Below are 27,147 nucleotides of genomic sequence, written 5' to 3' on the forward strand. Positions count from 1 at the left end.
GGCGGTTGGCGGCCGTGGCGGAGAGGTGGCGGCGGCTGTCGGTGCGGTGGCGGGCGGCGCCAGCGTCGGGGAAGGCGGCGCGGCGCGCGGGCAAGAGAAGCTCGGGCGAAGGCAGCGGCGCGCTGGCGATCCGGGCCGGGAGGGTCCCGCCTGGGCTCTGCGGGCCGGCGCGGTGGCGAGGAGAGAGAGGAGGCGACGCTGGATGAGGTGGCGCGCGCTGAGTGGCTGAGGCGGAGGAGGCGATGACGTGGCACAACGCGATAGGCCGGGGTGAGGTGGCCGGCGGACATGTCCAGCGCGCGGAGGAGGAAGATCTTGGGTTTCGAGGAAAAGATCCGAAAACGAAAATGAAGGGGTCTATTTATAGAGGTAGAGGGAGTTAGGAAGCTCCAAATGAGGTGCGGTTTTCGGCCACGCGATCGTGATTGAACGCTCTAGATGATGGAGAGGGTTTTGGTGGGTTTTGGGCCAAATTGAAGGGGTGTTGGGCTGCAACACACACGAGGCCTTTTCAGTCCCTCGATTAACCGTTGGAGCATCAAACGAAGTCCAAATGGTACAAAACTTGACAGGCGGTCTACAGGTAGTAAACCAAGGCTGCTTGGCAATTCTCGGTCCAATCCGGAAATGTTTAACCCCCACACATGAGAAGAAGGTAGAAATGACTACCGGAGGAGAACGGAGCGCCGGATTGCAAAACGGACAATGGGGAAAATGCTCGGATGCATGAGACGAACACGTATGCAAATGAAATGCGCATGATGACATGATATGCAATGCAAGACACGCAAGCAATGACAACACAACAACAGCGAATAACTGGACGACACCTAGCACATCGGTCTCGGGGCGTTACAACACTCCACCACTACGAGAGGATCTCGTCCCGAGATCTAGAATGGCACCGGAGGGAAAAACGGAAGAGGAAGAGAAGAGGTAACACTAAGTTGCTCGTTTGACAAACGAGTGAAACCAAAGAACCTTGAAAAGGTTAAGCCATTTCGAGAAAAGAATACAACAGAGATGAACGAAGTTGAAAACACCCCGTTATGAAAGAGGAGCAAGGAAGAACAAATTTGGACAGCACTCCGGTTGAAATGGAAGTCAAAAACTTGATTAAATGAAAAGAACTTGAGCAAAAGGGCACAACACTCCGGTTGGATGGATAAGCACAGGAAAGAACATGATCTTAGATGAAACGAGATGATGGTTGAAGAAAACAACATCGCAATGACTCCGAAACAAAAGTAAGAATGGAATGGGATGAACGAAGGAAAACAAGATCTCGAGGTAGCACGCTTACAACAAATGCTAGAACGGAGTTGTTGGAAAACCAACAACGAAAAGAATAAGCTTGATATGGTCTTATGGAATACATCTCGAATTATGAGGTGACAACCTGCCACTCCCGGAAAACGAATTTGATTGCTATGAACAAATTGGCGAGAAAGTATATCACACCGGAAAGGATAAATGAAGAACTTGGATCATTTATAAGCACCATAATAGCAACAAACCTTAGAGAAGGCTTTACGTGAAATATAACCCAAGATAATTCCAACGAAGAGGTTGATGGATTTAAAATATCTCATACTTGATAACTTGTGAAACATGAAAACATGAACTCAAATTATCAAGAATGACATAATACCAGCTCCAATGATTCGGTTGAAAGAATTGCACTTTAAAATGTAAGATAAAGAATACTTGAGCTCCTCTGAAAAGAATCTCAATGAACACTTCGAGAAGGAATTAAATCCTTGGTGAACCACCATGTAGAACCTTCATGAGAACTCCGGAAAAAGAGAAGATGCACAATTGACATCAGGAATTTGATGAGCCTCCGGAATAGGGAATTGTGTTCAGTTGATGAAACAAGAATAAGAATTACATTATGCTTATCCTTCACCAATTAAATTGATGACAATCAACGGATTTGGCACACTACTTATTCTCGTAGCAAGGATTAAGAGAGATATAGCGCCAACTTGGGAAGGTCTTCTTTGAACCACCGGTAGGATTGACAACGAATGAATTGATAAGGAAGAGAAACCTAGAAGAACCACCGTAAGAAATGAAAATGAACGAAGATACTTGAGAGAATTTAGATACAACTGAAACGAAGAGATCACGCGCTGATTAAAGAATATTGAATGATGCACCGGTGAGATTTGGGGAACGAGAGCTGAAAGCTGAGAATGAACAAGTCTACTGAAATGATGGGCTCCGGATAATCCAACTGAGAAGACTCTTGAATTACTTCGTATGGGTGAAAAGAATTCTCACAATCAAAACAATTATGAGAGGCTGGCCTTGAACTAGAACCAAGAATCTTGAGAGAACGGATATGATTTGGAGGGAAAATCTTCTTCTGACTTCAAAATCTGAGAATGACGATGAGAAACACCACCAAGAATTGTTGAGATACTCCAGGATGGAAAATTATAAAGGTTGAACCAATGATGAAAAGAATTTGAAAGATCTTGGAGAAGGCAATTGACTGATGATAACTCATTCTTACGTTAAACTTTGAAAATAATTTGGGAATAGCTCCGGGAAAATAAGAAGAGTCAGGTACGATCCTGGGAAAAGACCCGTGGGTTAGGGCCCACTCAAGAGAAGCACCGTTGAAAAGATTTAAAAGAGAGGTTGCACCGGTTGAATTAAATGGCTAGAATGAGATAACAATCTCGAAAGAGCTTGAAAGGATTACGAAAGCAGAGTGGAAACACGAATCTTCTGAGATATCTTGAGCACTCCGGAAAAATAGAATAGCGAGAAGTGAAAGAATATGAGGAGCACCGGCATGATAGGGTATTTACAACGAGGAGAAAGATATGATCAATAACGCTTGAATTTAAACCGCCGGAAAAGAACGGAGCGCCGGATTGCAAAACGGACAACGGGGAAAATGCTCGGATGCATGAGACGAACACGTATGCAAATGAAATGCGCATGATGACATGATATGCAATGCAAGACACGCAAGCAATGACAATGCAACAACAGGGAATAACTGGACGACACCTGGCACATCAGTCTCGGGGTGTTACAATATGAATGCCTCCGGCGGTGTACCGGGATATGCAATGACTCATGAGTGACATGTATGAAAGAATTATGAATGGTGGCTTTGCCACAAATACGATGCCAACTACATGATCATGCTAAGCAATATGACAATGATGGAGTGTGTCATAATAAGCAGAACGGTGGAAAGTTGCATGGCAATATATCTCGGAATGGCTATGGAAATGCCATAATAGGTAGGTATGGTAGCTGTTTTGAGGAAGGTATATGGTGGGTTTATGGTACCGGCGAAAGTTGAGCGGTACTAGAGAGGCTAGCAATGGTGGAAGGGTGAGAGTGCGTATAATCCATGGACTCAACATTAGTCATAAAGAACTCACATACTTATTGCAAAAATTTATTAGTTATCAAAACAAAGTACTACGCGCATGCTCCTAGGGGGATAGATTGGTAGGAAAAGACCATCGCTCGTCCCCAACCGCCACTCATAAGGAAGACAATCAATAAATAAATCATGCTCCGACTTCATCACATAACGGTTCACCATACGTGCATCCTACGGGAATCACAAACTTTAACACAAGTATCTCTCAAATTCACAACTAATCACTAGCATGACTTTAATATCACTATCTCCATATCTCAAAACAATCATCAAGTATCAAACTTCTCTTAGTATTCAATGCACTCTATATGAAAGTTTTTATTATATCCCTCTTGGATGCCCATCATATTAGGACTAGTTTCATAACCAAAGCAAACTACCATGCTGTTCTAAAGACTCTCAAAATAATATAAGTGAAGCACGAGAGTTCATCTATTTCTTCAAAATAAAACTACCACCGTGCTCTAAAAAGATATAAGTGAAGCTCTAGAGCAAATGACAAACTACTCTGAAAGATATAGGTGAAGATCAATGAGTAGTCGAGTAATTATGCAACTATGTGAAGACTCTCTAACATTTAAGAATTTCAGATCTTGGTATTTTATTCAAACAGCAAGCAAAACAAAATAAAATTAAATGACGCTCCAAGCAAAACACATATCATGTGGTGAATAAAAATATAGCTCCAAGTAAAGTTACCGATGAACAAAGACGAAAGAGGGGATGCCTTCCGGGGCATCCCCAAGCTTAGGCTCTTGGTTGCCCTTGAATATTTCCTTGGTGTGCCTTGGGAATCCCCAAGCTTAGGCTCTTGCCACTCCTTATTCCATAGTCCATCGGATCTTTACCAAAAACTTGAAAACTTCACAACACAAAACTTAACAGAAAACTCGTAAGCTCCGTTAGTATAAGAAAATAAATCACCACTTAGGTACTGTTATGAACTCATTCTAAATTCATATTGGTGTAATATCTAATGTATTCCAACTTATCTATGGTCCATACCCTCCGATACTACTCATAGATTCATCAAAATAAGCAAACAACACATCGAAAACAGAATCTGTCAAAAACAGAACAGTCTGTAGTAATCTGGATCAAACGTATACTTATGGAACTCATAAAATTCTCAAATAAATTTCTGGACGTGAGGAATTTATCTATTAATCATCTTCAAAAATAATGAACTAAATAGCACTCTCCAGTAAAAAATGGCAGCAATTCTCGTGAGCGCTAAAGTTTCTGTTTTTTTACAGCAAGATTAAAAAGACTTTCCCCAAGTCTTCCCAGAGGTTCTAATTGGCACAAACCCTAATTAAAACATAAAAAACTCAATAATAACAGAGGCTAGATAAATTATTTATTACTAAACAGGAGCAAAAAGCACGGAACAAAAATAAACTTGGGTTGCCTCCCAACAAGCGCTATTGTTTAACGCCCCTAGCTAGGCATGATGATGTCAATGATGCTCACATAAAAGATAAGAATTGAAATATAAAGAGAGCATCGTGAAGAATATGAGTAGAACATTTAAGTCTAACCCACTTCCTATGAATAGGGATTTTGTGAGCAAACAACTTGTGGGAACAAGAATCAACTTGCATAGGAAGGCAAAACAAGCATAACTTCAAAACTTTAAGCACATAGAGAGGAAACTTGATATTATTGCAATTCCTACAAGCATATGTTCCTCCCTCATAATAATTTTCAGTAGCATAATTAATGAATTCAACAATATAACCAGCACCTAAAGCATTCTTTTCATGATCTACAAGCATAGAAAATTTACTACTCTCCACATAAGCAAAATTCTTCTCATTCGGAATAGTGGGAGTATCATAAGAGACTCGAATACTATAAATTGTTTCCACATTAAAAGAGTAATGATCAGAAAAGGGGTAACCATAATCATGACAAGTTTTATAAATATAACCACTACTTTTTATAGCATAAGTATCATCACAATAATCATCATAGGTAGGAGGCATGCTATCATCATTATAAATTTGCATATCAAAACTTGGGAGACTAAAAATATCATCTTCATTAAACATAGCATCCCCAAGCTTGGGACAAACATTAATTGCAGCAAATATATTCTCAAAAACATCATCTTCATCAAACATATCATCCCCAAGCTTGGACCTTTTCGTATCATAAGCATAATCACTCTCATAATTAATAGTATGGATAGCACCAATAGTATAGCAATTATCATATTCTTCCAAGCAAGTGCCAAAAAGATTTTCAAGATCATAAGAAGTATCATTATCTTCCACAATTATATTTTCATGAGGCACAATAGTAATAGGAGCAGCATTATTTGGGGGAGATATCTTTTTACCTCTCTTCCTTTTTCTTTTCTTCTTCTTCACCACATCATGTGTGGGTTCAATCATCTTTTTGGAGCTCCTTATTAATGAGATTGGTTGAATAGGAGGCTCCTCCTCGTTACCTGATTCATCATAAGAAATAATATAAGGATATTGGGAAGTCTCTTCCCTTTCATTAGTATTCTCTTCATCTTCTATTTGTTTTCTTTTCTTTATGTAATTGGCAATATAAGGATTTTCAATGCAATTCACCGCACAATACATATAAATTTCCTCTAGATCAAAGCCAAGAAGTTTATTACAGGCAAATACTGGAAGATAGTTAGTTATACGTTTCATTTCTTCATAGACCGTAAGCAAACTAAGTTCATTATAATGTGCAAGGGAAATCAAGTCATCGCAATTTTTGGACATGATTAGATCATGAAACAATTTGCATCAGATAGCTAAATGACCACTTTCATTGCAAAGTTCACAAGTATGGCCAAGAAAATTTAAATTCTCAGCACAATCATCTAGCCTTTCTTGCAACAATTTAGTTCCAAAGTACTTATGCCTCATGCAATATCTATCTTCCCTATTTGGTGTGTACTTACAAACCCAATGCACTCCACAAAAATTGACATGTTTATAGGAGACATTTTCATCATAACTAGTGCAATCATCATTAGTACCATGGATATTCAAGGAGTTCATACTAACAACATTGCAATCATGCTCATCATTCAAAGATTTAGTGCCAAACATTTTAATGCATTCTTCCTCTAACACTTTGGCACAATTTTCCTTCCCATCATACTCACGAAAGATATTAGAAAGATGAAGCGTATGAGGTAGACTTAATTCCATTTTTTTAATTTTCTTTTATAAACTAAACTAGTGATAAAACAAGAAACTGAAAGACTCGATTGCAAGATCTAAAGATATACCTTCAAGCGCTAACCTCCCTGGCAACGGCGCCAGAAAAGAGCTTGATGTCTATTACACAACCTTCTTCTTGTAGACGTTGTTGGGCCTCCAAGTGCAGAGGTTTGTAGGACAGTAGTAAATTTCCCTCAAGTGGATGACCTAAGGTTTATCAATCCGTAGGAGGCGTAGGATGAAGATGGTCTCTCTCAAGCAACCCTGCAACCAAATAACAAGGAGTCTCTTGTGTCCCCAACACACCCAATACAATAGTAAATTGTATAGGTGCACTAGTTCGGCGAAGAGATGATGATACAAGTGCAATATGGATAGTAGATAATGGTTTTTGTAATCTGAAAATATAAAAACAGCAAGGTAACTAATGATAAAAGTGAGCGTAAACGGTATTGCAATGCTAGGAAACAAGGCCTAGGGTTCATACTTTCACTAGTGCAAGTCCTCTCAACAATAATAACATAATTGGATCACATAACTATCCCTCAACATGCAACAAAGAGTCACTCCAAAGTCACTAATAGCGGAGAACGAACGAAGAGATTATGGTAGGGTACGAAACCACCTCAAAGTTATTCTTTCCAATCAATCCATTGGGCTATTCCTATAAGTGTCACAAACAGCCCTAGAGTTCGTACTAGAATAACACCTTAAGACACAAATCAACCAAAACCCTAATGTCACCTAGATACTCCAATGTCGCCTCAAGTATCCGTGGGTATGATTACATGATATGCATCACACAATCTCAGATTCATCTATTCAACCAACACATAGAACCTCAAAGAGTGCCCCAAAGTTTCTACCGGAGAATCACGACGAAAACGTGTGCCAACCCCTATGCATAGGTTCATGGGCGGAACCCGCAAGTTGATCACCAAAACATACATCAAGTGAATCACGTGATATCCCATTGTCACCACAGATACGCACGACAAGACATACATCAAGTGTTCTCAAATCCTTAAAGAGTCAATCCGATAAGGTAACTTCAAAGGGAAAACTCAATCCATTACAAGAGAGTAGAGGGGAGGAGAAACATCATAGGATCCAAATATAATAGCAAAGCTCGCGATACATCAAGATCGTATCACCTCAAGAACACGAGAGAGATAGAGAGAGATCAAACACATAGCTACTAGTACATACCCTCAGCCCTGAGGGAGAACTACTCCCTCCTCGTCATGGAGAGCACCGGGATGATGAAGATGGCCACCGGAGAGGGATTGCCCCCTCCGGCAAGGCATCGGAACTGGTCTAGATTGGTTTTCGGTGGCTACGGAGGCTTCCGCCGGTGGAACTCCCGATCTATTGTGCTCCCCGATCGTTTTAGGGTATATGGGTGTATATAGGAAGAAGAGGTACGTCAGGGGAGCCACGAGGGGCCCACAAGGGTGGAGGGCGCGCCCAGGGGGCTGGGCGTGCCCCCCTACCTCGTGGCTTCCTCGTTGATCCCCGGACGTGCACTCCAAGTCTTCTAGGTTGCTTCCGTTCCAAAAATAAGTTTCGTGAAGTTTCAAGTCAACTGGACTCCGTTTGATTTTCCTTTTCTGCGATACTCTAAAACAAGGAAAAAACAGAAACTGGCACTGGCACTGGGCTCTAGGTTAACAGGTTAGTCCCAAAAAATTATAAAATAGCATACAAATGCATATAAAACATCCAAGGTTTATAATATAATAGCATGGAACAATCAAAAATTATAGATACGTTGGAGACGTATTAGCGGCTCCAACGCCGGGGAATCTGTGGCCTCCGTGGCAGGGTTGAGCCTCCCGTACTTGGATGGCGCAGTCTGCTCCGGATTTAAGGCCAGAGCGGTTACGGGATCTGTCTCCTAGATGCTGTCCGATGACAGATTTAGGTCATGTCTCTCGGGGTAGCCAAGAGTGGTAGTCGCGGTCTCGAATTCGGCGAAGATCAAGTCTCCACGGATGTCCGCAACATAGTTCAAGCTCCCAAATATGACTTGATGGCCAGGGGCGTAGCTTTCGATCTGCTCTAGATGGCCAGGGGCGTAGCTTTCGATCTGCTCTAACGAATTGGCCCGCAGTGCGAAGCCGCCGAACACAAAGATTTGTCCGGGGAGGAAAGTTTCTCCTTGCACAGCGTCATTATTGACGATTGAAGGGGCCATCAAACCTTTCGGCGACAGCACAGTGGAACTCTCAATGAAAGCACCAATGTCGGTGTCAAAACTGGCGGATCTCGGGTAGGGGGTCTCGAACTGTGCGTCTAAGGTCGATGGTAACAGGAGACAGGGGACACAATGTTTTACCAAGGTTCGGGCCCTCTCTATGGAGGTAATACCCTACATCCTGCTTGATTGATCTTGATGAATATGAGTATTACAAGAGTTGATCTACCACATGATTGTATTGGCTAAACCCTAGAGGCCTAGCTTGTATGGTTATGATAATGAGTCTCTCTCCCCCTCCGGACTAAGTCCTCCGGTTTATATAGACACCGGGAGGATCTAGGGTTACACAAGGTCGGTTACAAAGAAAGGAATCTACATATTCTATCGCCAAGCTTGCCTTCCATGCCAAGGAGAGTCCTATCCGGACACGGGTGCAGTCTTCGGTCTTCGTATCTTCACAGCCCATCAGTCGGGCCCATGGCTAGCAGGCCGAACGTTCGAGGACCCCTTAGTCCAGGACTCCCTCACTCACCAACCAAGGTAGATGATAAGTGGTGGAATACTTTTTGTAATTTGCAAAAGCACCCAATTAATGTTCTTATCGTCAAAAAATTATGTTTACCATTGTATTAATTGCAATGCATGCATAAAGTACATGCATTGGTCAATTTTCTCTTAATACACTACAAAAAATACACTTCCGTGATGATACGTGTTTGTCACAGTAGGTCGCTTTTTTGTCATGCATGTACATCCATGACATATTTATGACAGAATCAAGATAGTCATACATGTGTTGTAGTAGAAGTGTTCCATGACATTACCAAAATTATCATCACGGAAGTGTCCACTTCCATGACGATAAATCGCGCGTCACAGAAGTGCTTTCGTCAAGGGTGACCGACACATGGCATCCACCGTAACGGAACGCCGTTAAGCTATCGGGTCGGGTTTTGGATCCGATAACCCGTTAACAGCCCCGACCAATGGGGATTTTCCATGTGTAAAATCATCATTGGCTAGAGGAAACACGTGTTGGCTCATCGTCAGGACAGATGTCATCCACTCACTGGACAGAAGGCGCCTATGATACGTCGACACGTGGCACGGCCCAACAAGTTTAAATGGGCCGGACCAACTAAAGGCCCACAAGATTTTGCAGACCATAATGGGCTGGCCCAGCTAAAGGCCCACGAGATTTTGCGGACCATAATGGGCTAGCCCAGCTAAAGGCCCACAAGATTTCGCGGGCCATATTGGGCCGGCCCAGGTAAAGGCCCACAAGATTTTTGTGTGCCATAATAGGCCAGCCCAGGTAAAGGCCCACAAAATTCTTGCGGATCATAATGGGCCGGCCCAGCTAAAGGCCCATGAGATTTCGCCGACATTAATGGGCCGGCCCAGCTGTAGGCCCACAAGATTTTGAGGACCCTAGTAGGCCGGCTCGTTAACTGGCTGCCATGTTTTGGGCCAAATGCCGGCCCATATTTGATACGGTCTATTAATGGCCTGCCACGCTCCGGGCCTAATAGTGGCCCATATGAGATCTGGCCTGTTAAAAGCCTACCATGTTCTGGGCCAAATTACGGCCCAGATCAGGTCCGGCCCTTTAAGGGGTTTTGGGCCTAATTATGGCCCATATCAGATTCGGCCCGTCAACTGGACACTATGCTTTTGGGCCCACTTGCTAAAGGCCCACTTAGTAATTCGGCCTGATATTAGTTTTGGCCTGTTAAGGGCCCGTTTAACATTTCGGCCCTATATTAATTTCAGCCTGTTAAAAGCCCGTCATATAGTTGGTCCTAACTACGGCCCGGTTTGCATCCGGCCTGCTCGCAGCCGATATTTGATTGGGCCAAACAAGGACCGAGACAATTTTTCGTCCTGTTAAAAGCCCGTGATTTGATCCGCACAATCATGGGCCGGGGTTCATTTCGGGCTGCTGCCGACCTGTGAGCTGATCGGCAAGTTTTAGGCCCAACCTACATCGTGATTGCATGACGGCCCGATTATGTACCATAATTTTACTGTTTGGCCGGTTTACTGCGAAGACAGGATATATATACAGTAAAATAACTACAGCATCGTGAATAAGAAAAAACCTATACTATACAATAAAGAAATTATAGCATATTACATCCACTGGGCATCAAAGTTCGCCACTATGATAATAAAGCACAAGCAGACAACAGATTACATACACTGGGCATCAAAGATCGCCACCAGTGCAAATAAACACGCCGACAAAATAATACTCCCTCCGTTCCTTAATATAGGGTGTATAGTTTTTGGCACGGAAATTAAAGAATGCATGTGGAGGGAAAATTTCCCAAGTTTTGGGCAAGATTACACCTGACTAATTGACATGAGAAAATAGAGGAGCTTGCCTAATATAAGGAAATGCAGTCAAATCCGTAAAAACATTATCCAGACGAGTGGTGCAACGCAATACACCTTATATTTCAGACTTTTTCTCAAAAATTTATACACCTTATATCAAGGAACAGAGGGAGTATACAAAACCAACAGCACTTCAATAGAGTTCAAGAAAGGTTAGCCCTGCTGGGGAGCTGCAGCGCAAGCAGCTGAGCAAGATGATGAGACTGCGCTTATTCAACACTTATATCTTCCTCACTCTGAAAGATAAACAAGCAGACAGATGACAGGTTTTGCACATAAAAGTATCAGCGCTGACAATTCATCACATTTCTTACCGACGAAAAAAGTGACACAGTTTAAATTTTCATTAACACAATATGGTATTGTTCAGGTCAAGACATGGCAGGAAATGACATTGTGAAGGAGTTGGCAGCTTCACGACACCACTGGATTACAGATCAAGAACTCATAAGTATCAATGGTTAGTGTGCTGTCAATTTATACCATTTCAGATTGGCAAATAAAGAGACGGTTTAAATAATAGTAGAATGATATGACATTTTTCATAGTTAAGACATTGCAAAATATGACATTGTGCTGTAGTGGGTAGGTTCACCACACCACTGGATTACAGATGAAGAACAGAAGCATACATGCAGTGCAAAAGAAGATCACTTGCTCTGTATAGTTTAATTTACATGGTATGAAGAAGGAACTTGGTTGTACAACTGAAAACTTAAATTGAGAAAGGACGAACTTTTGTTTATGAACTACATATAATAAACTATAAACAAGCAATTTGATGCAAACACAAAAAAACAGCTGTTGCAGTCATGCCTAACCAAATATATACAACAAAGTTTGAAGGCTTGAGATGGACAAACTTACATTATTGGTGAAGACAGGCTCTATAAAGGCCTTGTCCATGCTGATAGGGGGGGAATTCAAGAAGTTTACCACAGAATCTTCTTCAAAATCATTGCCTTTATTCTACATTTTGTTAAGAGTAAATATAGATGTGATAATATACGAAAAAATGGAGAATATTTAAGATAAGATGAAGAGTGATGCTACATAACCAAGTAGCTATAAATGTAAGTGCAGCGATACAGGCAAAAGGTACAGCCAAGAGCAATGCACGGCTAAACTTCTTCAGTACCAACCTTATGATAAGAGTAAATGTAGATCTGATGTGTAGAAAATGGAGGGCAAAGGAAAATAAGCTGCAGAGTGATGGTACATGAACAACTACCTGTCATTATAAGTACACTGATAAAGGACAGCATGTACTTACAAGAACAATGCAGAGCTAAAAAACATTGGCATTGGATATATTCTACACTAATATAACCATTCATACAGATCAGATAATTTGGAGCGAACAATTGATAAGCAAGCTATCATGCATATTGTTGTCACATAATGAACCAGGTATGTATGCAAGTACAGTGATACAGGACAATAGGTACTAACAAGAGCAAAGCAGCGGGCAACATATTTGTGGTATCCTATCGTTCTTGTCAAACCAGAATTCTTCTTCGAGCAGATTTCCTGTAGAAAAGATCCGTAAGGCACATGCGGAAAAGTATAAGTTCAAATCGTCATGTGATTTCATAGACAGTACCTCATCCTGGGAACGAGACCAGTGCATAACAAGGTTTTTCCATTCAGTGTCTTCTAAATTTAGCACAGGAGACTTCACCAAAAATTCGTTTATTGACTTGCCATCAAAGTGTGATTTCCTCAGGTAACACCGATACTGCTGCAATGCTTCCTTGAAAAGCACAAGCAAGCTTTGCTCGTCATGACTATCCAGATTGACCCTCGCCTAGTTACAACAATGTAATGTAAATCATTGATGTGTTCAATCAGCAGAAAACAGGAAAATAATAGCCATGAATAATAGCACTTACACATAAGTTGGACAGGAAGATGTGAAAATGGTGTTTGTCTTCACAATAATCTTCCCATGATGGGAATATATGCACGTAGTCCCTAACAACATTGAAAGCATTGTCTTTTAAACTGGGAATAAATGGAATGGGGTTCCAATCTACAGGAATTGGCCGTCTCTGCAGTTGGGATAGGTCTTCGGCCGGTGGACTTGTTGTACTTTTTGCTGGAGTGTGATTTTTCTGTGGTACAGCTGGTGCTATGGCAAATGAAATCGGTATACCTTTTGCTGGAGTGCAGGTCCTGTGTGGTGGGGCTAGTGGTATGGCCAGTGAAGTATGGGTACAGTCTGCTGGAGTCGGTCCTACGTTTTGTGTCACTGGTTGTACAACCAATATAAGTGGGGTGCTGTCTGATTTCTCCGGCACCACCATGTTTTTCAAGGACTTTGCTGGTGCTCCTTCAGGTTCGGCAATCACCCTCTTCCTTTTTGATGTCTAATGCACAAGAATAGCATTTGAGTGGAAAAACATGGTATGATGATAGATGGAATATGTATTGATAATGGATGGGCATGGCATCTCGACATATATGATGAGTAAACTAAGCAGATGGCGGTGCAACAAAGTAGAAGAAATGCAAGACAACATATGCAAGATAAGCGCAAATCAATAAAACCTTGCCAAATTAGAACAGGCACCTTGATGGGTGAACAGGACAGGCCATCTGCCTTTGACTCCTCGAGGTTAGAATAGTCATTAGGATGATATTCTGAACAAGAATCAACATGTGGGGAGCATACGAGTTTCATTGCTTCCAGAATGGCACTCAATGCCTTGCTACCAATTTTGTAAGTCATTGCAGTGTTCCACAATATTCTCATGATGCGCGGATTCTGATATTCACTGTAATTGCGTATAATATCTGAGAACCTTGAAAACATAAATAGTTGTGAGATTATCTTTGTAATGCAGATGATATTCTAATATAGGGGCGCCCCTGTAAACACTTGTGTGCTATCACTGGATTCTGATGAGAGAGCTCATGTGTGCTGTAATATGGTGCGTGCATTTATATAATCTAGCACAAGTACACAAAAAATAGGCTCCAGAAGTAAGGATAGCTGGCAGATGATAGGTTCATAATATACTGTATAGAGAGTTTATTGCCAAACCATGATAACAAGAGCACACAGCAACTAGGCAGATCATAGGGGTTGTTTGGTTTTAGGACTAGCATTGCCACACTTTTCCACACATTTTTGCCAAACTTGACTAAGGTTAGTTCATCAAAATGAGAGCCACAAGTTGGCAAGCCTAAGGGAATCTTGCCACACTTTTTGTGTGTATGCCATGTGGGGTCCAAGTGTGGCTTGCCTAAGATGTGGCTTGAACCAAACACTCACCTAAGTTGCTCAAACTTGCCTAACCTTAGGTGTGGCAATCTTTGGCAAAGTTAGTCACAAACCAAACAGCCCCATAGTGTACATAATAGGGGTACACCGTAACCAGGATATATAAAACGGGAAAGTGGAACTGGCTGGAAATTACAGGGTTGTATTGCCGCTAGTAATTGAAAGCCTATCGATCACGTACAGGCCAGCTCTATCAGCTGTTGACTGCAGATGTCTCTGCTCCCCTTCCTGACAAGGAACATACTGTGCTTCCCATACAGAACAACGCACGGGCCGCCGGCCGAACCACCGGCCCCACCGCCTGTGTTCCTCCGCCACCCCCACCCCCGCCCCCACCCGCGTCAAGTTTTCTTCGTTCGACGAGGCCCCACCACCGCCCCCACAACCACCATCCCCACCCGAGCCCCTTCGATCGCATCGGCGAACTCCGGTGAGCTCTGAAAAATCGACTGACCCAATTTTGAAATTTAGTCTACTGTGATTTAACTAGTGTGGAATATAAAAGGGGAAAACCATAAGCATTGCGAGTATGGTGTTGAGCATGCCATGGCGGATCTGAAGGTGCAAACCGGACAAAGGCAACTTTGCAACCAAGACAAGAAATCAGAGTAAACCAGTGGCGATCTATTTTCTTGTTGCGATAAATAAGTTGAGCAGATACGAAAGAGTACCGCCTCTGGTGCGGCGCCGTGTACGCATCTGCTGAGAATTTGACGGTGCTGCGGTAGCGATGGCTGTCGGCGGCATGGAAGCAGATCTAGGAGGGTAGACGGTGGCGGCGGGGCGCGGTGGACGAGACGGTCGTAGGAGCCGCGCCGGCAAGGTGGACGACGGTGGGGATGAAGCGAGAGGATGGGATGCAAGGATCCCAGTCCGAAGCCGTGGATGAAAGAGGTCGATCTCTTGTAATGGACGGCGGCGTCGGGGTATCAGCTCCGGCATGGTGGAGGAGGACGGCGGTGGATGGGGTGGCGGACGGAGGAGGGTGGGGTGGAGAGGGTGTTTTGGTGCCCACGGAGTACGAATGGGGAAAAGGGAGGTAGAGAGGAAGGGGGAACCATGTATTCAGTGCGCGCTTGTCTCAAATGCGAGGAAATTTACAAACTTAGCCCATGTTTCAAATTTCTACTACATCACAGCAACACTAGTCGGTTGGGGATAGGACGGTAATCTTGCATACACCGAATATTTGCCGACGAGAGTTTGTTTTTGGCGCCCACCGTGTATGAATATGAATCGGGGAGGGAGTCGATTCCGGCCGAGGACACACTGTGTTTTGGCGCCCACCGTGTATGAATCCGGGTGAGAGGCGGTTACGTCATGTTTGGGTGAAATTACAAACCTACCCCTATCGAAACCTATAGAAATCCAGCATATAGGCTTTGCGTGGTAGGGATAGGCGGTAGTGATTTCCATCTCGCAGATTTTGGTTTCGGGCGGTTACTGCGACTTTCCCCGCTTCGTTCAAATTTTGCAGAGTGCACGTTTATCGTGCCAACTCAATTTGAATCTCGTTTGTATTCTATTTTTTCGGGCAGGATCCATTTTCAATTTGAATTACATTCTATATACATCATTTTTTTATATATACTTTCAAAAGCACAACAAAGAATTCTGCTCCTTTATATGTATAATATGATTTACATATACAACGATCTCGAAATCTTAAGGTTGAATTCGAAAAAATTTAACCAAATTATGTTCTACTAAAATGTATGGATCATAATATCTACATATTAAATAACATAGATGTGCGTGAATTCATATGAGTATGCATGTTTGATAGATCAATTTTGGTTCGAGTATGGATTACATGTATTATCATCTCGAATTCAAATATTTGAATCCCTTTTTTGTTCACTCCTTTCACGCCCATCTCTCTCGCATGCATGCTCCTTCAGGTATCTATCACTCTCTTTTCTCCAGCTCACCCGCACGCTCACTTCATGTTGCTCCTATCCTCGCAAACATGGTCTCTCGAAGTCTCCCTTGAGAAGTGTCACACTCTCCCTATCATTATAAATTACACGGTTTTCATTATCTCTCACGTCTCTACTGTTCTCTGGTATCACTCGGTACCTAAGCTTTCTTTTTCACCGCCAAACACACAGTCTCCACTCGTGTTTCACTTTGTCTTTATCTCCATGGGATTCTCTCACACACCCTATATGTCTCTACATATGACTCATACCACTAAAATTACTCTCTCTATCTCTCCTGTAGACACAACATTTGTTGCGATCTCCTTTTCGTCTCCATCCCAGACTGACATTATTCATTTGTTTACCGATCAGATAACCCCGACTACCATCTCCTCTCTATCTCTCTCACAGACACACATGCACAACTCCTACCACTAAAATGTGAATGGAAAACGAGATTTTGTTATACCCAAACAAAAAAGGACTGGAGGGAGTGATTGCTCTGACACGGACGAGACCTCTCATAGCGCAGGCATTGAACCGGCGCGCCCGCCAAGAGGGCCGCACTCGCTGCAGGCCCGGCTGAGCACGCCTCCTCGCCGCGTGCAACCAGCTTAAGACTGCCCCGCCTGCCTTGATTGGATCCGCGCGTGTGCCGGCAACACGTCCTTCTGCAAGCTGGCAGGCATTTTAGAACACAAAAAATGACTAAAATATAATTAATTTACGCATGGTCTTGACTTGTTGTGCTCGCACTGGTAGCAGGAACTAGTAGAGGATTTTCTTTATTTATAACTCTCCTCACATTTTTTTAGGCTTTGAAGTGAATCATGGTTGTGGACATTATGTATGAATGTGCAGATATCTGTGAACATGAGTTTGATGTGGAAGTTGAACTTGGAATGTCGGGCTTGCGCGTGAACTACACCATGTCCAATGCTTCGTGTGTTATTGTTTGGAAAGTAATTGCTGTTATTACATGACCCAAAAAGAACATTTTGTGCCACATCAGTAGATGCACGGACATCACAACAGGCATGTTGACTGGATAAACATTTGAACCTAGCTATTATGAAGGAAATTTTGTATTGACAACAGTTTTAGATAGCAGGAGACGCCTAGCCTGCTCTGCCTCTGCTAGCTTATTTCTGGCTTCTTCCATCTCTTCTTTGGCTTGGGTGAAGAGAGCATCTGATTGCTCTTTTCGCTTCTTCAGGAACTCAGCTACATTCTCAAGGGCTGCTGCACGCTTTCTTTCAGCCTTTACTAATTCCACGAGGACACGAACAGCTAATGACTCCACCTGGCTTGTGTGTAATCCAGCATCATCTGGGAATTTTTCACATTGTGTCTAATCCAGCATCATTAGGGAACCGGCACCTTGTGTGTAATCCAGCCTCATTTTGGAAACATGATCTCGAGGTTGAACATACTTCCCTCCTCGCACGAACTGCATCCTGACATGAAGTTACTTCTTTTTTAGATCAATACCCAGAGCAACCTAGATCCATTTAGTAGAAGCCAGATAAACAGAACTCGAAGAAGTGAATTCAAAAGGAAAAAAATAAATAAAAATAGACTACAAGGTGAGAACACCCACTTCCTACATCAAGCTAAAAACGAAAGCATTAGGACGATTAAGACTCTTCTTATTACACATCGAAGAACACCACGCTTAAGAGAAACAGAAACTACAACATATACACATCGAAGAACATGAGGCTACACGAAAGTAATTGAAAGGGTGTTACTTACCAAAGCTCGTTTTACAAGTTCGGTGCAGCTCCTCTTTAACTTGCCACGCTCCTTGAAGATGTCTCGAATATCCCGTGTTTGGTCTTCATTGCTCCTCTGCATGTTCGCACTCGTGGTTTTAAAATCTCAACATGGCAAGAAAAATATACTACTAGTAATACTCGCGCATCTTGTGGGCAACATTAAAGCACTCGTCTGCCATGTTAGAGCATCTCCAACAAGATAAACTACTCATAAAAATGCATCTTGATGCGTGCAATGCATGGGCATTTTGCTAGTTCTAAAAACCTTTCCATCATTTGCCACACTACTGGTTGCAGATGAAAAACCTACCCAAGCACAGCGCGCTACAGGAGCGACGCACAATTACAAGCTGATATTCTGTTGGACAATGGAGGCTATAACCAATTACTTTTACGGGAACAATAGCACCCAGGAAATTTGAAGTGTAGGTATGAACAAAATTGGAACTTCACATGTACTACTAAGTGATTCAATACACACATTACCAATCTAGGAGGAGAACAATTGTCGCGGCAGCCTCTGTGAGTCATGGTCGGCAACGGGAGTCAGTTCATTGTCCATGACGGTGGTACTTCTGCGCTCGCGTCGGCTTCCGGGAAGCAGATCCGAGACCATGGAAGACGATGCCGGGGAAGAGGCTCCGTGTACAACGATGACTGTGGACCGGCTCCAGTGCGGCGTACGAGGTCGTCGATGGGGCAGATGCGCTCCGGTGGATGAGTGCGCCGATGTAAAGGGGAGGAGCACGAAGGCTGCGGTGCCGTGGAGAAGTCTATTTTGCGGTGGGGATAGAAATTGGGGAGTATTCAGGTGTACTACTCTGGGTGCCGGGGTGGGGTTGGCTGGGTAGGGTGAACCTGAAGTTATGAAAATAGCCCCCTACCAAGCGTCATCCGTAGGCCTGTTCCGAAGGCTATAATGGTAACTTCCCACTGCTTGAATCAGGGTCGTGGGAGATTTTCCCGCCGACCTCAAAATTTTGTGACACTGGACTCCCCGTGTGGCGTGTTGAGTGATTCGGCTAAGCAACTAGCGAGTAGTAGTAGTAAACTCTGCATATTAGGTTTGACCGAAGTCAAACTTCCTAGAGTTTGACCAAGTTTATAGAAAAATATAAAAATTTACCATAACAAATATGTATGATGTGAAAGTACATTCAATAATGAATCTAATGGTATTTATTTGTTACTGTATATGTTAATATTTTTTGTTATAAGCTTTCTGAGAGTTTACAAAACTTGACTTTGACCAATGCTAATACGCGGACTTAAATAAAAACGGAGGGAGTACACATTTGTTTTCTTAGTTTGTAGTGAACTAATCATTTGTTGAAATTGTGAAATAAATATATTAGGCTATTGACTTCGAATATAATGGTCTATACAATTCAATAGTTACAATCATTGTCGAATCCCAAGATGTATACAAGGTCTATAGTACTTCACAACATGCTCAAACTCACATAATCCCACTCAAATGAGAATCTAAATGCATTTCATAGTTATTACTTTGTAGGATGCAACAAGAACAACCATAACTCTACATCAGCCATTATAGAAGCAACATTTTGACATATCCCAATGTGTGAATGAAACGTGTAGAGAGAGCTTTTGAAGATGGAGCAGATAGGACGGGAAAGATTGTACGTATGTGGACGAGAGAGTAGGAGATAAACCTAACGAGACAAAGAGAGAGAGAGAGAGAGAGAGAGAGAAAGAGAGAGGAAGAAGTTAGGTATGTGAGAAAGATGCATACATGTAATATACATGAGATGCGTGTGCATCTGGATTCTGTACACGTAGAAGGAGAAGAGACAACATGTTTGATGAGAGAGCAGGAAAAACATGGACGAGAGGGGAAGGATCTCGTGGGTTGAGGGATTGAAAATTTTGTGCGGCAGAGAGAGGGATTGGTAATTTTGTGCAAGAGAGAGAGGGGGGGTGGGGGAGGAGTCAGTCAGCCGTCGTCACATCACCCTGCTTCCAAATGACCCCGCATTCTCTAGCGCGGTGTGGTCGTCGTCTTCGATCTGCTTGTTGCCCTCTTTGAAGATTGAGGTGTTGTGCATGTTGGGGTGCAAAGAAGCACAAGCGAGAGTGGTCGCCGTATAACCTTGGATGGGGATGAATTGTGTGCTCGGGGGAGTGTGTGTGTGTTGTGCTGCGTGTCTCTCTCTCTCTGTGTGTGTGTGAGATATTGAGAGAAAACAAACCTAAGGCGATAAATGGGTATTCACGAAGAGATTGTGCGGGCCTTGAGGTGGGCAGGGGCTGGGTGAGGGTGTCAAAATGTGCGTGTTGATGCATGTGTTGCATGCGACCGTGCGAGGGACGAATGAATCGAGAGAGATGGTTGTTGTGTTACGGATGCTCCTCTCTCTGTCTCTCTCTCCCTCCCTCTCTCTCTCTCTCTCACACACACACACACAAGTAAACTAGAAGACCATTCTCTCATGTATACACAATGTATCGGCATCTGTCTATGTCTCACTCATGCACGATCATTTGCACATTCACACCTCTCTATGTCTGTATCACACGCACACCGTCTCCACATTGCCCTTCCGCCACAACACACATATGGACACATGCACATGTTCTCTCTCAGTCACACACACAAAATCAGTATTAAAAAAAACTAGGGCGCACCTAAAACGTCCAAATCCAAATAAACATGAACTGGAGCTAAATTCAAATATATGGAAATATTGCAGCGTCAAGAACTTTCACAGGAAAAAAAAGTTGAGTAATATTCAAGGATTGTTTTCACACACACAAAAAGGTTCGGTGGATGTCCTTCGAGCGCGACACGGTGATGCACCGTTCGATCGACCACGCGGCTGCGGTTCACACGCTTGCACACGATTCCGTATCGTGGCCGTGGTACTAAGGCTGGTCACAATGGGCAAGAACATAAGCTAGTAACTAATAAAAGCGCTGCCTAAGTCTAATGTTTATGTGTACTAGTACGGTTTTCTTTTAAGTTTGACCAACCTTATATATAAAACTAAAGTAAGCTCCCACACGCGCCGCCGTTGCGCATGCCGGCGCCCGCCTGCTCCGGCCAACAATTTCTCGCCCATCACCATTGTGTCGCCGCCATCCCTGTGCCAAGAAGCCGAAGGCTCACCCGCTCACGTCATCTGCAATCCCTCCTCGTGATGCCGCCGTGCTGCCAAGCACGCGAGCAGCTGGTGGAGCCGCGTCTATGCACGCAGTGTATGAAGAGGAGGACGAGCGTGTGCTCCAGCACGCCGGCGAGGAGGAACTAGCATGTCATTGTCGTCTCCGCCCGTGCGGAGGAGGCGCGCATGGTGGCTGTCGCGTCGGAAGCCGGTCGCGTGCGCGTTGAGCCCGCAAACTGGGTGCGGACGCGGATTCTACCTTCGAGACCTTGAATGCCATGTGGATCCTGCAATCTGAAGGAGCAATTTGGGTCAGTCGACTCATGTGAGCCGTTTGATGCAACATGGATGGCTAGAAGGGCTTCTTCCACCTCTACTGCCGTCTTCTTCCTTCGCTCCGTCGATCTTCTTTCACAAATCGACTGACCCAAATTATACTACTAGTACGAACGTATTAAGTACAGTAGGAACAAGAAGATACGAGCAGTAGTACCAACTGCAGGAAGAACAGTAGTAAGACATAGTACTAGTACTAATGTACGTACTAAAGAGTTCAAATAACGAGAAAGAACATAAAGATGGTTCTGCTGGGGCCTCAGCACAACACACCCTTGAAAATAAACTAATAAGTAGCTAGTCTGCTTGATGCTACAGTAGAACCAGCAAGAGCAACGGCACTGCCACCTACTTGGAGTCCGAGTCCACGTCCTTGACTTCGTCCTCATCCCTCTTCCTCTTCCTCTTCGCCGATGCTTCTTTGCTTGAACCGGACACTGGGCTCTGCTTCTTCATCCAACCCTTGTAGATATTTAAACAAAGGTCGGCATCCATTGCTACGTACAGGATGTGATCTTCATCTAATGTCTTCGACTCCCATGCATGATGAAACTCGTGATGAGGTTTCTTCAGTTTAGCGTACGAAGGATCAATCATGGCTGCTGCCAGGGTCAGCATTGAAGGTTGAGAGGAGGACACCAGGCTTGCCTTCTGGAGATCAAAGGGCTGGCCTACAACGAGACCTATCTGACGCAGGACGTCACTGTCGTTCTTAAAGCCTACAACGAGACCTATCCGATGCGGCACGTCGTGACGAGGCGTGGCGTGGCGAGGCGAGCGAGGAGGAGGAGCGCGCGTGTAGGTCTCCTCTTCTCGTGCTCATACAAGTGGTAGAAGAGCTCACCTTATAAAGGCCTACTAGCAAAATTCCAACATCGACCAGGCCGTCCATGAAACGGGAGTGGCTGTAGGGGACGTTGCGCCAGTTGAATATATGAGCAAGTTACTACGAGATTTAATCCGAATAAGCACAAAATAAATCATGGCGGCTATAACAGAGATGAAACTAATCGTGTGGACTAGCATAGTAGTAGGATACAAAGTACAAACATGAATTCTACCACGATTTCGAATAGGAAGGACGGAAACACATACGGTGCAAAGGGAGCAGCACCGTTGGCGTTGAGGTTGTCGCCCATGTCCAAATACCACATAGACACGGTCTTTGAGCATGGTTCGTAGTTGTTCCACGCTCGGGCATTGAAGTTTGTAACTATTTTAGATTAGAATATACTACTCCTCTGGTTCTAGTAGTAGAGCAGAGTCCTACTCTACTACTCTACTCAAGCAAGTTAGGGCATAGCATTGTAGGGAGTACCAGTACTGTGATCACTCAAGCAAGTTGTCTAGCATCGACATGACCCTACGCTGCTGGTATGTGTCTCGTAAGTCAAGCGGCGTGCTGTAGTCATCATCACCTGTCCACTTCCAGTAGCACATATTCGCTTCTCCATCTTTGTCCGCACATAATCTCGTCCAATCTTCCATCCCCGCTAAGGCGCCGCCCCCCCCCCCCTCGTCCGAAACCCAAGCACTACAATGGAAGAACCGAGCAGTGTCCGCCGAAAGAGTGGCTGGAATTCGCTCCCCACAGAGGTAATCAAGCTCATTGTTTCGCGTGTGGACAATCTCTGTACCATGCCGCTCGCCGCGTGCTCGTCGGGGCTGTACCGTTTACTCAAAGCCCTCAGGCCGGAGCTTTTTAAGCCAGCTCCTTGCTTGCTGATGCCGCCTGATCTTCAGAAACGGCGTGTCACGCAGCATAACGATCATAGGGTGGCGAGCATCAACCCCCTTGACTGTGATCTAATCCCCGTCATCCTCAACTACATTGCGGCATGAACACGTCTTGGATGGTGCTCGTCGACGGTCGTGGCAGCTGGATGCTCGTGGAGGTCTACACCCGGCGATTGATCCCCCTTCCTTCGATTTAACACTGCACTGCTTTGGCACCGCGGCCCAGAATACTCGGAATCTTACAGTAGCCAACATGATACCAAGTTTGATTTGCTCAAGGTTGTAACCTGCCAAGTGCCCACAAGATTTGCGAATTATAAAGACTTCAGGCTAATTGCGTTCTTCAACCGCGGTCTCGCCTATCTGACAGGTCACTGCAGTAAGTGGATAAATCTGCACGTCCATTGCAGGATCATACATCATCCATGGTTCTCTGATGCCATTGAACACAAGGGCTTCATTTACGTTGCCGACTCCTTCTATGGCTGGACGTATTGCTGGCCTACTCCAGTCATCGCTACAAACGGCTGTTAGAGCAGTATGTTACTTTCCTATGATATCATGATGGCTTTCTTATATTACTGTCAACATTTGCTGAAAAAATATTCATGCTCATAACATGTTGTTCTTAAGATTGACTAAACCAAGAGCCCTTTTTTATTTGACTCCAACTTGATATGATGTTGTAGGCCGCCTGGTGTCCCTACCCTTCCTAATCCCAGAACCGTTCAAAGAAAAGCGGCATGGCAGTTGCAGGTGGTTCCTGGCTCGATCAGATGACAGCGAAAGATTGATGATCGTTCGCACGTACCAGACGTGTTGTTTTGCGGAATACAATCACAGTCACTGCAAGGTCTTTGAGCAGGATCCCAGCTTCTCTGGGCCTTCAGGAATTTTTGACTGGAGGCTGGTAAGTAGCCTTGGCACATGCTCTATGTTTGTCGGACTGAATTATCCGATTATCCAGGAGATAACCGACGGCAAGGATCATGATGGCAGCGCGGTTTCATTCATCAGGCAAAACTGTGTGTACACAACGTACCATGCGTCTCTTCATGCACCATACCCTGATATGTGCCGCCACACTCTGCAGCCCAAAGTAGGAGAGAGGGTCGCAAGTATCAGACTTCGACCTGCTGGCTGGAGTTTCCCCCATCAGGCACCCATCTGGTTCAAGCCGTCAGCCAATCTCCACAGCTTAATAAATAGTAATGTCTAACTGAGCCAGTTAGTTAGATGTGTACACTTGGTGTAGTAGGATCTTTATTTAGTTTGATGCATACACTTGTTCTTTTTTGGTAGCCCTTTTGTAATGATGGATGATGTTTGGTTTGGAAGAGAGAGCTGTGTCTTCACTCTTCTGGCCTGCTTACTGCTTCTGTTGCACCCCCAGCCCTAGTTGATGCTGCTACTATTTTCAATGTACAATCAGTAGCATATTTCGTCTGTTGGTTGAATAAATGTGTTATTAGAAAGACAAACACAATGTTTTGGAAGTCATTGCATGGTTTAATCCTTTAGTGCCCGTACCATACGTAGCACATACTATTTATCGTACGGAACACTTTTTTTTAACTCAGAACACATTTTCCACTTGTTGATAACATGCAGCCCACTGATGAAGGCCCAATAGAGAAGCCCATAATTAACTGGAAGGGAGGCTCTCACATGAATCTGGCCCACGTACATGCTCATGGTCCCCTAAACATAAATAAATAAATAAAGCTAAATGCTCATGTACCAGTTCTTTGGGAAAATAGGTAGCCCAGTATTTCTTTTTGAAGAATACCCAAGCTAGGCCTATTTGTTTTCTCCAAATTACTGGGCTGCAAATCTTTCAAGACGAGGAGGGATGCATTCCGGCCTGGCTTAAGAGTATGGTCAATGTCTGTTAAAAGTAATATCAAAAGGGGTTGAAAATTCCAAAAAATGTATAGCAAATGGGATATAAGTTTCTTTTTTTGTTTTTGTTCTTCACTGATATCTTATATGTATTTCATTGGATTTAACATGACATAGTACTAATTTATTTTTAAATTTGTTTTAGTATGGCTATTAATTTTTGGATTAAGAATATTTTGTTCCCCAGAAAAAATTTGCGAATTTTCAAAATTTCCCACATATTTAGTTAATTTTTTGACCCTGGTACTAACCAGACAATGGCCAGCAATTCTAAAAATAGAAAACGGGCTGCAATAAATTCCATATGAATTAGAAAATGATTAAAAATTATAAAAATAATAGCAAATGGGTTGTACACGCCACAGATTTCAAGGCTGACTTGTTTACGCAAGGCTTTGTCAGTGAACACACGATTCTAGCAGCAGTTAGTGTTGGATGTCCATCCAACGGCCGACGTGCTTCTTCAATCTCTGATCTTCCTGCTCCAGCCGCCTAAACTAGCGCCAGCGGGACTGCATGCTCCCTCCTCTTGTGGCCCGCTGTGATGCCGCGCAGGCTTCCCCATCCCACCCTACTCCTTCCGCAGGTCTGGTTGCACGCAATCAACTGCCTACTTATTACGCGAAAAAAATGATTCCTCCCACTGACATCTGGGGCGCACTGGTTGGGAGGCTGACCTGTGGGCCTACTAAGTTGACGCGTACGCAGGGCTTGTCAACTTAGTCAACAAACGATTCTAGCAGCAGTAACCGTTGGATTTGAATCGAACGGTCCTGCTGCTTCTTCAATCGCTGTTCTTCTTGCACCAGCCGCCCAAACCAGCGCTGGGGAGACCGACTGCTCCTGCCTCCAGTGGCCAGCTGTGCTGCCGATGAGGCCTCATCGCCCCCTACTACTCCCATCGCTAGCCAGGCCCTGCGGCGACGGCAGCCTCACACCGCAGCCGAACCAGTGAACCCTCGTACTCCTCTCCGCATGGGCATCCACTGCCGCGTCTTCCCCGGCTCCGCGTTGTCCCCTTCCTAGGCCTCGCCGTCGTCCATCGTCTTGGTGCTCTCGGCACGGCGTGGTCAATGTGGTCAACGACATTCCATCGGAAGAGTACTGTACGTGGAGAGGCTGACAGTTGGGTCCACGGCCACAGCCCAGTTTTTTTGTGATTTGCCAAGTAAGTTGCTTTGTCAGGCCTGTTGGGCTGCAAATCTTTCAAGATGAGGAGAGCTTTCATTCGGCTAGCCGAGAAAATGGCCCGTCAGTAATGAGAAATGGGTTGTACATTTTTAAAACACATCAAACTGGCAATTAGTTTCAAATATCTTTTTTTATTTCGAGATTTGAAATTACATCAATTTTTATGCGTGGAGAATTTGTTGGATTTTATATTGATATACATTTATTTTTTAAATCAGTTTGAATGTGAGTCAAAATTTCGGGATTAAAAACAGTTCGGACCGCACCGAAATATGCAAAATTTTGTATAATTTTTTAACTGTGGCCACAATATGGGCTGTAATGCTAACAAAAAGAATATGGGCTCCAAAAAAACCTTAATAATTAGCAAATGGGCTGTAAATTATTAGAAATAATGGCAGATGGGATGTATGATGTTTTCCACAGATTTGAGGCTTTCCTAAAAAAAGGTTGACGCACAAGCAGTGACTATTGGATGGCCATCCAACGGCCGTCGTGCTTCTTCAATCTCTACTCTTCCTGCTCCAGCCGCTCAAACAGGCGCCGGCGGGACTGCCTGCTCCCTCCTCCCCGCGGCCGGCTCTGCTGCCGTGCAGGCCTCACCACCCCACCGTACTCCCATCGCTGGCCTAGCCATCCCTCTACTCACCCACACCTGCTG

This window comes from Triticum urartu, chromosome 7A (assembly GCF_056163025.1).
Source record: "Triticum urartu cultivar PI428250 chromosome 7A, HENAU_Tu73, whole genome shotgun sequence".
Taxonomy (NCBI): domain Eukaryota; kingdom Viridiplantae; phylum Streptophyta; class Magnoliopsida; order Poales; family Poaceae; genus Triticum; species Triticum urartu.